This window comes from Leptonychotes weddellii, chromosome 10, assembly GCF_054177405.1.
Source record: "Leptonychotes weddellii isolate Sample4059 chromosome 10, ASM5417740v2, whole genome shotgun sequence".
NCBI lineage: Eukaryota > Metazoa > Chordata > Mammalia > Carnivora > Phocidae > Leptonychotes > Leptonychotes weddellii.
The window spans coordinates 30,572,708-30,591,385 of NC_138378.1; the positions used below are offsets into that span (position 1 = coordinate 30,572,708).

At 39.9% G+C, this 18,678-nt stretch overlaps 1 protein-coding gene and 1 pseudogene across 1 annotated transcript in view; one reads left to right on the top strand and one right to left on the bottom strand.

Moving 5' to 3' along the window:
- PLCB1 (phospholipase C beta 1) overlaps positions 1-1,096 on the top strand; it is a 567,798-nt gene extending 566,702 nt beyond the window's left edge. The window contains exon 27 of the mRNA XM_081832287.1: positions 1,033-1,096. The gene's annotated coding sequence lies outside the window, so the exon portion shown is untranslated. The remainder of the gene's footprint in view (positions 1-1,032) is intronic.
- A 13,244-nt stretch (positions 1,097-14,340) lies between these two features.
- LOC115940852 (U2 spliceosomal RNA) lies at positions 14,341-14,482 on the bottom strand (annotated as a pseudogene).
- Positions 14,483-18,678: the final 4,196 nt, after the last annotated feature.

Genomic DNA, 18,678 nt, shown 5'->3' on the forward strand with positions numbered 1-18,678 from the left:
AACTGAGGGTTCTAGAGGGGAGGGGTGTGGGAAGATGGGTTAGCCTGGTGGTGGGTATTGAGGAGGGCACATTCTGCATGGAGCACTGGGTGTTATGCACAAACAATGAATCATGGAACACTACATCTAAAACTAATGATGTAATGTATGGCGATTAACATAAGAATAAAAAAAAATAGTTCCAAAAAAAAAAAATTAAGAAAGAGCTCAAAAAGATAAGTAACTAGTTTCACTGAGAAATTAAGCATCAAATATGATTATGGCAGACTCCAAAGCCTGCTTTCTTTTCATTTATTTATTAGATTTTTTTTTTTTAGTACTTCTAAAAAAAAGATACTTGAGCTGTGGACTCCCAAGTATTCAGGGCTGATCTGTATTTGTTTTTTAACATATTTTCCCCAGTGTTCTGTTCACATCTCCTAGAGCCACTGAGAATCCCCCAGTATTTGCAGGACCGCTGTAAGGGCCCATACGACTGAATTGAAGCAGCAATAGCGGTCTCCTCCTATATGAGCTGAAACACAGTCAGCCTGTCCAAGAATAGTGTGAAGTTTTAAAGATGAAAGGGACATGGTCCTTGCTTTTAAGTTCTCTGGGAATCTCATTAGGGCGATATAACCAAGTGAAGTGATGACATAAGATAAGGGCTAGGATCTCTGACATTGACATAAGTAGACAAGAGCTCAAAAAAAAAAAAAAAGAAGAAGAAGAAGAAGAGAAAAAAAAAGAGAGAGAGAGAAGAAAAAAGAATACTTGGTCTATAGAAAGTACCCAGGGAAAGGACATTGTGAGCTGAGTGGAAGAAGATATGGCAAGAGGTCTGGGGAAGGTGGAAAGTCTGTAAAGGCCAGGCTTGAGCAAATTATCTCAGAGCAAAACATGTCACCCTCTTCAAAAGTTCCAAGATTTCATAACTCCCAATAACTTTGGCCAGTATGCTTTTTTCTTTGGAGGCAATAAATTCATAAATGCTATAAAAGCAAATTCAACACGGAACCCTCCGTTGATTTAATTTTCTTCTTAATTTTGTAGATACCACTTCATACTGAATCTCGTCAAGAATAATGTGACCTGATCCATCCATCATACCGAATGACTTCCCCCTTTTGAAATTTGAAATCAGTTTTTATTTTATATGCAGGCATAGCATCCCACAATAATTATAAGCAAAAAAAAAAAAAAAAAACCCAAGCAACTAACTAATAAAACACTTTCCATCAGCATTTTCTATGATTGCAATCTATCTGCTAAAGTAGCCTGGTGTTATCTCACAAGGCAGCTTCCTTCAAATGTGTGAGTAATGGCTATTAAGTCATTTTATGGAGTCATTTCTAAAACAATACCCTTTGTCATGTTACCTTAATTACCTTTAGCTGTAGCTATATTTTAAAGAACAGAACCCCTTATCATGATTGTTGTAAGACAAATTCTTTTTCCCCTTGTGGGAATCATGAGGCTAATGTGTTTGCCTTTTTCCTTCTAAAATAGATCTTTATTAAAAGAAGATCAGCACAGTCAGAGTAATTGAGATCAACAGTTCTCTTCATTCTGTGTTCAGTTTACTCCTGAGCTTTTACTGCCTTTCTAGTGCTATCCTTCCATAAGACAAATCCTTCTTCTGGCAGGGGCTCTGTAACAAGCGTATTGGTGAGCATGTGCGTGCACCTCCCGATTTATAATCTCTGCTCTTATGCTTGTGCTAATTGATATTAAAATCAGAATTCCAGGGCGCCTGGGTGGCTCAGTTGGTTAAGCGACTGCCTTCGGCTCAGGTCATGATCCTGGAGTCCCAGGATCGAGTCCCACATCGGGCTCCCTGCTCAGCAGGGAGTCTGCTTCTCCCTCTGACCCTCCCCCCTCTTGTGCTCTCTCTCTCCCATTCTCTCTCTCAAATAAATAAATAAAATCTTTTAAAAAAATAAAAATAACAATAAAAAAATAAAATCAGAATTCCAGGGTAAATGCTAATAAACAAAATAAGTTCTGAACAACACAGGCCACAGTTTCTGACAGTTTTATTCATGTGCATGAAACTATCAGGGTTTGCAATTCCAAATTCAAATCCTCCACTGACTCTGAGCTCACGTCCTTGAATGTGTGACTCATACTTGGGGTAACTTCTTGGAGTTATTTTTTTAGGGATGTTGGACTTGTTTGGAGGGGCTTTAATTTGATTCTTTAGCTTTGTGCAAAGAGCTAGTTATCTGATGTGGTCTGAGGTTTGGAGTAAGAAGGGAGTAAATGTAAATAAGACATTAGCATTGTCCAGTTACTAGCAGAGTTAGAATTGATAGCTTTATCTGTAGTTCTGAAAATATCTTGGCTTATGTGGCCACTGTTGCAAACTGTAATAAAATTGAAACAAAACAAGGAAATGATGACATCGATGTAAAATAGAATGAAATTTGACCATTGCAAATGCCATGCTTTACCATATTCTGAAAGCCTAGAGAGAATGGCAAGGGCCAGCTTACTCATGCGCAGGGATAGGGAACTGATCAGTAAAAATGCTTACGTCATAAGTGAATAATGATATTTTTAATATGGATTTTTGACATTTGGATCAAATTTGGTGTTCTTTGTCAACTTTATATCAAATAGAGCTAATTATTGTTATCATTTCTTGCTAATGACTATTGGCTTTGACTATTTGTCAGTCTAGCCTTAAAATTTATTCAGAAGTGGTTTTGAATCACATATTGTGCTTTGTGGCAATGCAAAACCTCCTATTGAAGTATTTTTAATTATCTCATATTGAATGAACTAAAGAGATTCAGTACCTAACAGTTTTGATTCGTAGACTTGACAGTGAAATGATTTCAGAACAACAACAGGCCAAAATATGAAAGAGAAGAAATCATAAATTCTGAATATGTATTCTTTAATTGGTTAAATTGCACATTAAGGTTTTTTTAATATCAGAAAACACACAAAATTTACTGAGATGAAACTATGAGTATTTGAATTTGGAGAATGACAATATTTCACCCTTTTGTGTTTTACCAAGTTGTAGCTAAATCATGACCTGATAGCATCATCTAGACAAAAAGTCTGAGGAACTTCTACACTATGAATATATGGAACCTCTGTTAGGCATTATTTCAAAATCAGGACCTCCTGGCTTTGGAAATTTTCATTTTGTGAAAGTTAAAGTTAGACATTGGCAACCCAATGACTTTTACTTTCCTGCTGAAACAAAATTAAATATTAAGCCAGTAGTTGAGGGCCAATTTTTTGATTTCACACCCCTAAAAATTGAACACTTACCCCACCTTAGGCATATTCATTTACTTATTTATTCATTGTAGGTATTATTAGACTAACACATACATTCATTATAAATGAATGTATACATAATATGTAAATATATTTTACAATTATAATGAAATACTAATGTAAAAGGATGAAATAAAGATGAAAATAGTAATTTATTTATTAATGATTCAAAAAACCTCTGCTCTCAAAGTGAGAGCACGTGTGTTTGAATAGACTTCATTATTTTCAAATGTCTTGGTTTAACACTGTGATTCAGAAATTCAAAGCGCTGGCTCTGAGTTTAGGTATTTTTTCAATACTTGTTTTAATAACTGTCAGTGGTGGAAGAAAAGATTCCTTGCACAGATTTGAAGATTGAGATGGAAGAATGCATCTCAGCTGTGTTTATTGCATCATTACATCCCTTCTCATTCAATCCCATCCACCAGCTGTAAAGGTTTGACTTTATAATGGCTGCTTAATTTTTAAGTGTTTTGCTAATTATAGTGACTTCACACATTCATTAATATGCTATAGCTATACACTTAGGGCAAGGTTTGCTGTTGGCTACAGAAAAGTAATCCATATTTCAAAGAGCCTTCTTAATAATATTATTTTTTAGACTGATCCTCTGGTAGTATCTGATTACTATTATCTCATGATGTAGGAAAAAGGGAAAGGTCAACTCTGCCAGTTTTTTATTGGTTAGCATTTGCATAATTGCTAATATGGTCCATCTTCATTTTTTTTTTTTGCAAGGGTTTCATTCCTTTGATGAGGGTTTGTTTAGTTAAAATAGGCAAAGTAGCCTGTAAATCCATTTAACATGGCCACATGGGAACTGAATAGGTTACAGAATGCCAAAACTGAACACATAAGCAAGGGCACCACTGTTTAACACTTGAAGACATGGGACCCTCCTCTTTCCTCAGAAGGCCTTGAGCACCATGTGGCACCCATAACCATCTGACAAACACTAACATGGTACCAGTGTCAAACTTTATAATAAGTATGAGTAAAGCTACATTTTCTTGCAAGTGGAAGTTCTAGTATTCTTTCCTCATATTCCAGTGGATCGTTTTTCTATGTATCCTCTGAGAATAAACATGCCTCCTTGGAGGGTACAGGTTTAGGGTACAGGAGGATACTAGATCATTTTTTCTCCCCAAGAAAATAGATCATGAGTTCTTTTGGTGACTAGAGAGTTCTGGTATTTTGGAGGCAGGGAAGATACTTGAAGTGCCCGTGTTGTAAGCATTATGTCTTTGAACGTATCTAAGCATATTAGATCTGTCCATTTTTGCTTTATATAGTTTGAAGATATAGTTATTAGGTGCATACATATTTGCTATTGCTATGTTACCCTATTAAATTGATCCTTTTATCAATATGAAATGTTGCCCTTTAATTTTTCTAACCTTAAAATAATGCTCGCCAATATAGTAGCCACTAGCCTTGTGTGTCTATTTAATTTTAAATTAAAGACAGACAAATTAAAAAATGTAGTTCCTCAGTCGCACTGGTCACATTTCAAGTGTTTACGAGCCACATGGCTAGTGGCTATTCTATGGGATAGCACAAAAAACATTTCCATTATCTCAGAAACTTCTATTGCACAGAGCTGGCTTAAAGCTACTTCATCTGATATTAAAACAACTACATTTTCTTTTAGTTGATGAATGCATGGAGAATTAGACCAGTCTACAATCGTAGATGAAGATTTTAACATACCTTCAAAAAGCAGGAAAAAATCAATAAGGATACAGAGGATTTGAGTAACACAACCAACATAATCTAATTCATACATTTAATACATTACCTCTAACAACAGTACAATACATATTCTTTTAAGCACATATTGGAAATTTAGCAACATAGGCTATGTGCTAGGTCATGAAGCAAGTCTCAAAACTTCAAATTATTAAAATCATACAGAGTATATTCTTTGTCAATACTAGAATTAAGCTAGAAATCAATGACAGAAAGATAACTAGAAAATCCCCAAATATTTGGAAAATAATCAACATGCTTCTAAATAACCCAGGGGTCAAAGAAGAAATAAAAATTAAAATGAGAATGTATGTATTTTGAACTGAACAATAATGAAAATACAACATATTAAAATATATGGAATGAAGCTTATGCAGTGTTTGGAAGAAAAAGCCTAGCTTTCAGTGCATATATTAGAAAAGAATATAGGGTGACAGTCAGTGTTCTAAGCTTCCATCTCAAAAAAACTGGAAAAGAAACAGCACATTAAACTCAGAGAAAGTAGAAGGAAGCAAACACTAAAAAGAACAGAGGGGTGTCTGGATAGTTGGGTCAGTTAAGTGTCTGACCATTGGTATCAGCTCAGGTCATGATCTCAAGGTTGTGAGATGGAGCCCCTCGTTGGGCTCTGTGCATGTGCTCTCTCTTTCTCTCTCAAAATAAAATAAAATAAAGTAAAAACAAGAACAGCAATCAGTGAAATAGAAAATAGGCAATAATACAGAAAATCCAGAAGGCTACAAGTTGGGTTTATTAGTTGAAAATGATTAATACAATTGATAAAACCCACTGTAACACTGATTTCTCTCTAATGAACTTAATAGCATTCATTGCTCAGATAAGAAGCTTACTTTGAAACAGTAATTTGCTGAACTTCCATGCAGGTCCATTCTCTTTCCATTATGCTGGGCTTTTTAAAAGCCTGCTTTTCATCATTAAGTTGAATCATAATCAGAGCATAATCAGGCTAATAAAAGTGCTGAGGGAAGGGAGAACATTGAGAGAAAGCAAATCTGTGAACTCAAGGAGGTGACATTAAAATGAGCCTTTCAAGGGCTTCAGTGGACAGTGTAGAGAGAGAGGGACAATTAAGTCTTCATTTTTAAAAAGATGAAGAAAGAGCATCTCCTCTATTTCACCGTTCAGAAAGGTAGGAGAAAATGATTGACAAGTCACAAATATTGATTTTAACAGTGGGGACAGAGCAAGTGGTAGGTCCACTTGATGCCAAGTCTCCCTGTAGGGGAGGCTTTGATTACTGAAGGCACGCACCGGGGGTTATGTAACTCCATAATCGTGAAACTCAGAGGAACTGGGGTCACACCTAAGGTCTGGGTTTTGCTATCACCATAGTGGTGTAACCTGCTCATTAATGATTCTCAAACTTTAATGTGCATGCAGATCGCCTGGGGATCCTGTGGAAAAGCAGGTTCTAAGTGAGGAGGACTGGGTGGACTTAGTAACATGTCCACCTTCATCATCTGACTTTATAACAAGTTCCCAGGCGATGCTGATGCTGCCGGTCCCTGGACCGTACTGAGTGGGAGGATTCTAACTCAGAAGCCAGAGCTAACAGCCCAAACACCCCATCGTGACAATGGCTGTCTCACCTGGCTTGTGTAGTGTTGATGCACACAGTTCAGGATTAGTTACTAACATTTATGAAGTGTGAAGTTTCACGTAAGCATGTGAAGCTTCCCTTAAACTCTGGGAAGAGCTGGCTAGAGTGGGCCTGCTTCCATGCATGGCAAGTCAGCGGGAGAGGAGTAGAGACTGTTGACTCAGGAAGGCCATGATTTATCTTCTGCCATAAGCCCCACCTCTATCACCCTGACCCCTTGCGCATAGTCCATGGTACTTGTTCATCTGCCTTCCTAATCTCAAGGGCTCTCAATCTTGCCTAAATATTGGAATCACTGGGAAAGCTTTCCGAGGTACTGATGGCTGAGTCCCATCCCCAAAGATCCTCATGTCTTTGGTTTGGGGTGAGGCTTGGACATTCTAAAAGCTCCCAAGTGGTTCTAATGTGAAGCCAAGGTAGAGAATTTCTGTTTAAATCAATTTAGTGAGGGGCACCTGGGTGGTTCTGTCAGTTAAGCGGCTGCCTTCAGCTCAGGTCATGATCTCAGGGCCCTGGGATCGAGCCTTGCATCAGGCTCCCTGCTCAGTGGGGAGTCTGCTTCACCCTCTCTCTCTACCCCTCCCCCTCGCTCATGTGCTCTCTCTTGTAAATAAATAAAATCTTTTAAAAAAATCAATTTAGTGACCACTGCAGCAAGATTTTTAGCCACCATCTTCAGAAATTCTGATTCAGAAAGTCAAGACCACCCATCCCCTAATATTTGCAAGACCAGAGAGGCAAAAGTAAAACCCTGTTTCTTCCCACCCCCACCTCACCCCTGTTCTTTCTTGTGCCATAAAGGATCGTCTGTGCATAGGTGTGGATATCCAAGGTCTGTCCTTCCTCCCCTTCAAATGTCCACCCCTAGGTGACCCCTTAGACTCAGGTATGTGCAAAATGACTGCAAGGTCACCTCTCAAGAGGACTGACCATGGGAAGCAGACTGTGAGGGACTGGAAAGGCGGCTTGGGGCCAGTTAGAAGGGAATTCTGGTATTCTGCGAGAGTGTTTTCTGACACCAACCAATTTTCTGAACCCAGCTGGGTGTCCTACAATGCAATTCAGTTCTGATGCTAACTACTGGGAGTTAGCACCCACTCTACAGCTTAAGTGTTCAGTCCCACAAGTCTGCCCCCCTTGAGATGCTAGGCTACCCGTACCTCTGACCAGCCAGCTACAAATCAGGGGTTCCCACAACCCCCTCTTAGGTTTGATCATTTGCTGGCATGTCTCACAGTACTAAGAAAGGCACTTATGCTTCCTGGTTTATTATGAAGGACGCAAATGAACAGCAGATGAAAAAGTATGTGGGGCATGGTCTAGAGGGTCTGGAAGGACAGAACACAGGAGCTTCTGTCCCCACGAGTTGGGGTGTGCCACCTCCCAGCATGTGGATGCGTTCTGCAACCCAGAAACTCTCTCAATGCTGTTCTTCAAGAGTTTTTATAACGCAGTCTCCAGCTACCCGCCTTCCCCAGAGAGTGGTACTGGGGGCTGAAAGTTCCAGTGCTCTAATCACTTGGTCCTTCTAGCCATCAGCCCATCCTGAGGCTATCCAGGGGCCCTACCTTAAGTCACCTCATTGGCAAAAACTCAGATGGGATGAAAGGGACTCCTTATGAATCACAAAAACAAACAAAAAACCCCCACTCCTATCACTTAGAAAATTCTAAGGGTTTTAGGAGCTCTGTGCCAGGAACCAGACACAAAGACCAAATCTTATGACACCCCACCTGGTAGGCCAGCATTCCAGAGGCTGTGTTTCCAGAGGAGCTTGCCCTGTGAGGAGTGTGTGCATGGAGGAGGCCAGAAGGGGGCTGTGAGGAGCCCTTTGTCCAGATCTAAGAGTGGTCTCCTAGGAGGTCTGGGGTGGGCCTGAGAACCTCATTCACAGTCTCTCCCAGGAGATTCTGAAGCAGACGATCCACAGGGTTCATTGGGAAAGACAAACCCTGCAAGAGAATCAGGACCAAAGAGGAAAAGTTTCCTCTCTTCCCCCACGCCCCCACCCCCCGCCCCTGGCCTCTGTTTCACCGTTCTCAGTGCTAGTCAGATCCTGGAAACTGCACTTGGAACATCGAATGGGGAATTTGTCATGCTTTTGCAGATGCATCATGTTTGGGGAAGTTGGAAGCCAAATACTTGGAGTTTCCAAACGGTCTATCCCAGGAGAGAATGGCTGCAGGCTTCGAGAAAATGAGAGAGATTTAGGCTGGCTGCACCCTCTGCTTCTGGGAGCTCTTTCCACTCGAATGTTATTGTCATATGTGGCCTGAGAAATAAAAGAGAAGCCAGACATTCAAGCGGGCACTGCCTCCATCCAGGTTTTCGCCCCAGAAAGTCAATCTAAGCCCTGGCTTCAGGATTTTGAGATAATGGGAGCTTATTTGATTGAATTCTTTCTGGGTGTCCAAGCGGTGTCTGTGGGGTTGACTCTACCATCTTGATGTTATGCAAGGAAACCGAGATAGGGCAACTGGCTAGGAGCCCAAGCTCATGCAACTCTCCACCACACAGAGTTGAGAAGTGAAGCAGGGCACCCCCGGCCCTAGACTCATATTCTTGAAACCACTAGCCTACATGGTCTCTTTAAAACACACGTGTGTAAATGTCCCGCAGCTTTCCATTGAGACTCCCAGTGGAGTCTTCTTTTCTTGAGTGCAAAGGAGAAGGGCTGTGCCTTTAATGTTTGTCACAGCCTTAGCAGGCCCTGCGGCTTCAGGGCAAAACAAACCACTGAAAAATACCCATGGGCGCATTTCCTACTTCCTCTTACAAAGCCAGGAAATGTGCTCAGTGTTTAAGGGGCTGTCATTGTACCAGTAGTGCTCGTGAGTCATGGATATACAGGAACTCCCAGGGGTCAATATTCCTAAGAAACCAGACTGGACTCCCTTACCTGGTCAGGAAAAGATAAAAGACTAAATTATTCAGAGCAGTTAATCGCTGATTCTCATCCTAAATATCTGAAGAAGTTGGGAATAAGAATTCTCCAGCCTGCTCCAGGAGCCCTGTCTCTGGCAATTCTATTCCAAGCAAATTCTATAAACCAGAGCTTTACAAACTGGCAACCAGGCTGAAATAACCAGCAGACACAATGTATTTGACTCACATATTGTTATAGTGGGGTTTTTAATCTTTATTATTCTTTCTTTTTCTTTTTTTTTTTTTCCTTTTTTTAAGTAGGCTCCATGCCCAGTGTGGAGCCCAGTGTGGGGCTTGAACTCACGACCCTGAGATCATGACCCCGAGCTGAAATCGAGAGTTAGACATTTAACTGACTGAGCCACCCAGGCGCCCCTTTGTTATTCTTTTATTTTCTTTTTGAATTGGATCTCAACTTTTAAAAATCAGGAAATTTCCCATTTTAAGATGTTTCCTGGCTTCTTTTGAATATTGGAAGACCTAGTCATTTTGCGTCCAAGTTCCCACTTGGCAGTACTTCTCTGGAGCTGGGGAATGAGCTCCCCCTTTAGATGGTCGTATGCACTCCCTTTAGCCCCAGTCACCACCACAGCCACGTACCACCACCAACACTGCTTCCTCCTATAGGCATTAGCATTAATAACTACTAACTTCCTGTTGTTCAGGTCCCTTGTAATTTATGTGTATATGCTTGTACAAGCCCTGCCTCCATAGGTCATACCTAGGAGATGATTATTGCTTGGGGATTTATACCAGATTGCAAAATAACCCTGAATGCCCACCCGACCTGCAGTCCCTAAGTGCTTTACCCCGATGGCATCGTTTGCTTCATGCATGCCAGTTCCAATGTATGGTGGTAGATGTCTGGGACTTTGATCAGGATTCCGTGGCTATCTAGGCTCCTCCTGAAAGACTGCCATGATTGATTAGTGATGTCTGCCATGGTCGCTGCACCTGCTCCCATCAGCCCCATGCTTCCATCCCATTTCCCTTTTTCTTTATTTTGTAGTTCTTCTTTGCCTCTTAATTTTTCTGGCATTTCAGCCACATCTGAGCTTACTATGTGTCACTCCTAAGCTGTAGCTACCAAGATTAGTGAGTGTCTTCTTGTTACATCTTGCAAAAGACAGGTTGATTGTTTTTCTAACCCCCAATTGAAGAACTTGAGAAAATTGCCCCATTACAGAGTATTTTTCTTCATGAACAACGAAGCTATCCTCCAGGACTGAGCCACGGAAACCCAACCCCCTCTCACCAGGCAAGAGTCTATTGTCAGGCTTGGGCTCTGCCCCTGGAAGGGAGAACAGCCACACTGCCCACGCTGTTCAACTACCTTATTCCCCTTGTTCTGGAACTGATGTCGGGGCCCATCCCAAGAAGTCGAGGGAATCCTCAATGTGCAGGACCCAGCTGACTGTATCCTGGTGTTCCTAGTGTTCTCAGGATGGGCCTGGGTGTTCAGGAAACCCACTCTACTCACCTCTTCCTTATCTTCAGAAGTCATATGAGCAGAGGGTCAGTCCTAAACGAAAAGCAAACTGAGGAAAGAATCACCTACCTGTGTTCTGGGATTGATGGTTAAGTGTGGGCAGGGTCACTTCTACAGACTAAGATTGGAACATGCCAGAAGTCACCACAAACCTCCAAAAGCATTATTTGCTCTCTGATTTCCCCTGCTCTTTCTTCCCTTGTAATGTTTATAGTTTTCTTATACTGTTCACCTGCCATTTCTACCTCCCCAGTGCTAGGTCCTATAGGCAATGGGAACTTAGTACAACAGCACAATCACATCCTTGGATGCCCCCAGTGTCTGGAGGTGGGCTCTGATTTTCTCACTGCTCCTGGATGGTGGGCAGAAGTTACACTGTCTTTATAGTGCAACAGTCCTTATGACCAATGGGGGGACAAGGGCCTTGGAGGTAAGGTGAGCATCATGCAGCTGCTGAGTGGAAGTATCCTTAATACCAACCTGTCACAGGGGCGCCTGGGTGGCTCAGTTAAGCGTCGACTCTTGATTTTGGCTCAGGTCATGATCTCAGGGTTATGAGATTGAGCCCTGTGTCAGGCTCCACGCTCATGGGGGAGTCTGCTTGAGCTCCTCTCTCCTCCCTCTGCCCTTCCCCCATGTTCTCTCTCTCTCAAAAATAAGTAAGTCTTAAAAAAAAAACAACCTCTAACAACTGTGTGAGTTTAAAGACAACACAAAAACACATATACATGTTGCAGTTTCTTAGAAGTGGCTTATCCAGGGAAAAAAAGAGCATTTATCAAAGGAATAGTAAGCAGTGAAATAGAATATTAGTCCATAGGTGAACACCTGAGAGGAAAAAATTAAATGCCCAGGTCGTAACTGCATAGTTTGACAATTTTTTAAAATGTTATAAAGTTATCACGTACATCAAGATACAGAATATTATCAACATCCCAGAAGCTTCCCTCATGCTCCAGTCCAATCAGTATCACCTTCATCCTGAAGTAACCACCATTCTAATTTCAGTCAATGTTGAGATTAGTTTTTCTAGAAGTTTCAGAACTTTATATTAACAGAATCATACAGTCTGTAGTCTTCTGCATCTGGCTTCATTTTTGTTGTTGTTGTATGTAGCCATAGTTGGGCTTTTTTTTTTTTTTCCCATTGTTATACAGTATTTGAATACATTACAATTTATTTATCCATTCCATGGTTGATAGACACTTGGATTGTTTCCAGCGTATGACTATAATAAGTAGTGATGTTATGAACACTTGTACTGTGGAGAGAAATGTAAAGACTTAAAAATAACTGCCTCTGAAATAAAAATTCAATACAATCAAGGAAAAGAAAGCATTTCCTTAGAAAGATTCTCTTCTATATGAATTTCCTAAATGATGACACCCAGAATGGGATGTTTTCTGCCCTTCAGCAGTCTCCTACACTGAAACATTTTATATGGTTGAGTGGGCTATGGCCAAAGTCTTCTGCAAAGAAAATGCTTCCCCCAAGCACTAAACGTTGACTTACCACAAAGCATTTCTAGTACTTTCTAGCATTTCACCACTAGAGGGCAAGAACGACTCCGTGATGCTTGGCTTTGCCAGACCTGGAGTCAAAATGATTAATCATGGCTAGGCAAAAACAAGAAGCCAGACAGAAAAGGGGAAGAGCACAGGAAGGCAAAATAAACATCCATAAACTTAAACTGTTCTGGGTAGGGAGGGTATGAAAAATGTCACCCATGAGTCACTTTCTTTCTTTCCATCTTTCCTTTCTCCTTCCAGTTCTTAAAAATCAGTTCCAGGGTCCTCACTTGTTGAAACCACCACTTAGCAAGGCAGGACTGGGTCAGACAGATCGCAAAGGATGTTTTTCAGCACAGCCTAGAGCCTTGATTAGGGAGGGAGGGAAGCTTATGAACCCTCAAAACCCAGGGGTTCTGGGCAAGCAACAGGGAATCCTGCCACCTCTTCTGCCTTACAAGTAATATTTCTTCCACTAAAACCACAGCGTTGACTAAAGTCAAGACACTGGTGGGTAAGCTGTGACACCTCTCGTCTCTCCCCCCTCTCCCTCCATCCACCCCCTCTCACCTCCCACAGACTTACCCAAGATTACAGACTGAGATGTGCTGCTTTTGTTGGGGGGGGGCAGGAAAGGGGGAGGCAGGGTAGGGAAATTCATTATGAAGCCAGTTGCCTTCAGACTATTTATAATAAATTTCTACTAGAAAAGGACATTTGGCTGACAACCGTTTTCTTCTGCCTGGGCATGACCAAATACAGTAAGAATTCAAAATGAAAACTGAAAAGCAAGGAAGAAGAGCCTACAGCTGGAGCAGTCTGTTTTCACATCCCACGCTGGCGAATGACAAACTCAGAGAGGAGCCTCCTGTGTATTCCCTGTCCCCATTATCTCCTTTTGCTTCTCTGAAGGGCTAAGAAGCCTTCAGTGTTAGCCAAGGCTCCTTCCCGCTGCAGCTTAATTTTCCTTTCATAATTTTAAATACAGATCATGTCTACAGCGCAGCAATTAATGGATAGCCTAAAGACTTATTTTTTCAAACTAATTGATATGTAGGAGAAGTTTAAATAACATAATAGGGAAAGGGGAAATTTTAATGATGTGTGCACAGTGACTTTAGAATTTCTTTTTGTTGTGAAAGTAGCAAAAACATCTGATTAATAAGGGGATGTGACCAAAATATAGAATTGATCTGGAAATCTTACCCTCCTGACATTCTTGAGCATGTGCTTTGGAAGGGAGGAAGATTCAGACATTTCAGAAATGGGGGTGAGGTGAGGTTCAGGTCCTCCCCACCGCCATCAATTCTAGAGTATTGCTCATAAGAGAAATGAAGGCCAGAATATATTTCAAGTTGTGCTCTTAGGTAAGCAATAAGAAATGGGGAAACGATGCTAGTATTTCTATTGTAATTCTGTGGCCAAATCCCTCTCTTGATTTAGACTTGGGAGGGAAGTCTATAAAGGTCAAGTTCACCCAGCTGTAACAAAACTTATTCCAAATCACCAGCTCTTCCTGACTCAGGACTCCCTCCAACTTCTAAGAAATACAAGAAATGTGTTGTAATTAATGACGTTTCCTGCAAAACAGGACAAGACAAAACAACCCACCTTTCTAATTTCTCCATTCTGCCTTCTAGCAAGTTTAATAGGAAGGTTCAGAACCTCACCAAAGAAAGAATACTTCTTCAAGTGGGGGAAAGCAAGAACATCTTATTTTAAGAAGCAAGTGAGTAATGTATGATTGGAGATTATGATGGCAATGTTTCCAACGTCAGAACTCGGCGTTTGTAAGGAAAAAGAATTCATACCAAGCATAAAGAATAGAGGAGAAAATCTCTTACTTTTAAAATGTACTTTTTTCACACTGGATTCATACTACACTCGATCTTAGCCAAAAGGCCGAGAAGCGATTCACACTGTATTCATGTCATGAAAATATATGAATGACTTTGGCCAAGCCACTTACACTTTATGGTCTTCAGTATTTTCAAATATAAAATTACCACATGGATTGGTGACTTTTTGGGACCCCTCGGTGATAACTACATATTTTATTTTGGTAGCCCTAGACGTGTTTAGTTTAAGTAGACATCAGGTGAACAGAATTGAATGAATAATAATCCTTAGTTCAGGATACACCCCTCAAATGGGTCCACACAAGATGATATTGGTCATATATTTATAATATAATTAATACCAGTGAAATAATTATACAACACAAAAACAAGAACACTGGCTTTCCCTGCTCTAGTATCCCTGCCTCTCTCTCCCCACCCTCTTATCCTCCAAGGTAAATCTCAATCTTGTATGTATAATTCTTGTACTTTTATATTTGCATAGGTATATGAATCCACATACATTATACATATATATATGCACATACATATATATATACATGTATATACATCATATGCATGTGTATTCCTATGACATTTTATTGACTTTCCTGTGGTATTTTATTTTTTGGTTTTAGTTGTTTTTAACTTCATAAAATAGCATCAAATGAAGTTAAAAGTATCTACTGAACTATGAGAATATATGTAAATTTATCATGATCAAGTATTATACCATATATAATCTTTTGAGACCTATGTTTTTCACTTAAAAATATATTGATAGACCAACAGAAAGTGCACATATATTCACCAAAAGATATGTACTAGAATGGTCATAGCTGCACTCTTTGTAATAGCCCCAAACTGGAACTGGCCAAATGTCCATCAAGCATTACATCAATAAATACAATGTAACATATTCACACAATTTAATACTATACAGCAATGAAAATGGACACAACGGCATACAGAATAATGGATGATTTCCACAAACAAAATATTACATGAAAGAAGCCAGATACAAAAAAAGTATATGTGGTTTATTACATGTATATGAAGTTAAAAGAATAGCTATCTATCCTACTAAGATAGGGTGGGGGACAGGGTGGCTAGTGATTGGAAGGTGGTGAGAAGGGAACTTCTGGAGTGTTGGTAATATTCTTTTTCCTGATCTGGGTGCTGGTTAAATGGATGTGGTCACTTTGTGGGGAAAAAAAAAAAAAAACAACTACCCATAAATCTATACATTTATTGTACCAGTTATTGTTGATACCATTTCCAAAACTCAGTAACCTAAAACAGTAAGTATTCAATATTAGTCATAAGTTGGTGAGAATTCTTCTGCTCTTGATTGGCCTCAAACATGTGTTAGCTAAAAGCCAGGTACACTGCTTTGCTGATCTTGGCCAGACTGTCTTTCAAGTTCGGGGGTCAGCTGGCTTTAGGCCGATCTAAGATGGCCTCAGTTAGAACAACAGGATCTCTCCAAATGGTCTCTCCTCTGCCAGTAGGCGAGCTCAGGCTTGTTCACATGTTGGTAGTAGGGTTCAAAAAGCAAGAGTGGAAGCACAGGAGGCATTTTAAGAAATAGAACAGTGTCACTTTTGCCATATCATATTCACACAAAAAAAGGGCACAAGTGAGGAGTGAGGAAATGCAGTCTTTTTAAAAATTGACCTGCTACAATTATGATATATGCACTTTTCTCTATGTATATACTAATACATGTTTTAAAATTAAATTAAGGGGCACCTGGGTGGCTCATTCGTTAAGCATCTGCTCAGGTCATGAGCCCCTCATCGGGCTCCCTGCTCTGCTGGAAGCCTGCTTCTCCCTCTCCCACTCCCCCTGCTTGTGTTCCCTCTCTCACTGCGTTGCTGTCAAATAAATAAATAAAATCTTTAAAAGATAGTAATAATAATAAAATTAAATTAACTATATGTCTATACGATTTATCTACATTGCTGGGTGTGATCCCAGTTTGCTTTGACTTCTAACACTCTATTCCATGAATATATTACAGTTTGTGTATCCACTCTCCTGTTGATGGGCATTTTAGGGATTTCCAGGTTATCACTGTTATAAGCAGATCTGCTATGAACATTCCTGCACACATCCCCTAGCATGCAAACTCTGTTCAAGAGTTTTTCTTGGCTGTATACCAAAGTGTGTAATTGCTATGTCATAGGGAATATGAATTTACAAAATGATACGAAATTGTCTTCCAAAGTAATTGTACCATTTTACACTTCCCTCGGTAGTATATGAGAGACCCTGTTGACTCAGACACTTGTCAACGGTTGATATTCAAGTCAGTCTTCTTACTATTTCCCATAAATAGGTATAAGATGGTATAGCATTGAGGCCTTTTTTGCCTTTCTCTGATGAAGAGAATGAAGAAAATGATCGTTTCTTTTTGTTTGTTGTTGCTTTGGTTTTAGCCATATGTGTTCCTTAAGTAAAATACCTATTTGTATTTTTTGCTTATTTTTTAAGCTAGGTTATTTTTCTCATTGCTTTATGGCAATTTTTATATATTCTCAATCCTATGCTTTTGTCAGATGTGTGTGTTGTGAACATCTTTGTCAGTTCATAACTTGTTTCTCACTTTATTCAAGCTGTCATTGGATTAACAAATTTCTTAATTTAAAGCATTTAATTTTTGCTTTAATGTTAGTTATTGAGGCTTGGTTCAGCAACACTTAAATACCCCAAGGTCTGAAATATACTTATTTATACTTCTTCTAAAAGTTTTAAAGTTTTAGTTTTGGCTTTTAAATCTTTATTGGAATTTTATCTTTGTACATAGTGTGTGGTGAGGATCAAATTTCATATTTATTTAAATAGATGGCCATCTTTTTAAAACTTCATCTATTGGGGCGCCTGGGTGGCTCAGTTGGTTAAGCGGCTGCCTTCGACTCAGATCATGATCCTAGGGTCCTGGGATCGAGCCCTGTGTCCAGCTCCCTGCTCAGCGGGGAGCCTTCTTCTCCTTCTCCTTCTGCCTGCCACTCTGTCTACTTGTGCTTTCTCTCTATCTCTCTGTCAAATAAATAAATAAAATCTTAAAAAAAATAAAAATAAAACTTCATCTATTAAATAATTTCTTTTTTCCCCATTGATCTGCCATGGCACCATGTTCATATATCAAAGTTCCATACACCCATGGGTTAATTTCTGGGCTACCTACTCTATTCCATTGGTGAACTTGTCTATCCTTGTGTCTGAACCAATCTCTTGATTACTGTAACTCCAAAACACAGCCTGTTTCTGGTAAGATGCCCCTCCCTATTCCTAACTGGCTCATGCACTTCTGAGGCCAGCAGTTAAGAAAAGTGAGCTCATTTTTGACTGGCTCAATAGCTTTAATTCATCTTAAAGAAGCACCAAATCTGGAACTTTTTTGGTCAATATCATCTGCTGACAAATAGAAAATATTTCAAACTAACCCAGCCTGTACTTGTTCAGCTTTCTTTCCACATTATGAAAATCATAACAAATATCTCTAAGCCCGTGATTCTCAAACTTTAATATACATGTGAATTACCTGGAGATCTTGTTAAAAATGCAAATTCTGTGGTGAATGGAGGCAATACCACTGGTCCTAGAACCACACTATGAGGATCGAGACTCTATAAAGTGATTTTATCCCACACAGCTGAGTTGCAGAACTTTTTCTTCTAGAGATGGCCTTCTAGCTATCTTTTGAAAACATTTTGAATTTTTTATCTCAGTCTTCTGTCAAGTCAAAAACCTTTCTTGTTTCTTGTTGAGGTCTTTTTTCCAGTATAGGCTCAAGTTGAAGTCTATTAGACCAAGTAAAATATTTTCCTGCAAAAGTTATGGATTATTCAACTGAATAAATATCTACTTGAATGTGATAAGACCTGGATAACACAATGGGAATAGGGGAGGAAAGAAAAAAAAAAACCATAATATCCTGTTCTCCAGTCTACCTACCGTGATAATATATATATCAATTTTCCCTTTGTTCCTCCTTTATTCTACAAAAAAGCTCCCACCAACTTTTTATTCTAGCAAGTCATTGAGGGAATACAAATATGTAGGCTTCTTTTTTTTTTTTTTTTTTTAGATTTTATTTATTTATCTGAGACAGAGAGAATGAGAGAGACAGAGAGCACATGAGAGGGGGGAGGGTCAGAGGGAGAAGCAGGCTCCCTGCCGAGCAGGGAGCCCGATGTGGGACTCGATCCAGGGACTCCAGGATCATGACCTGAGCCGAAGGCAGTCGCTTAACCAACTGAGCCACCC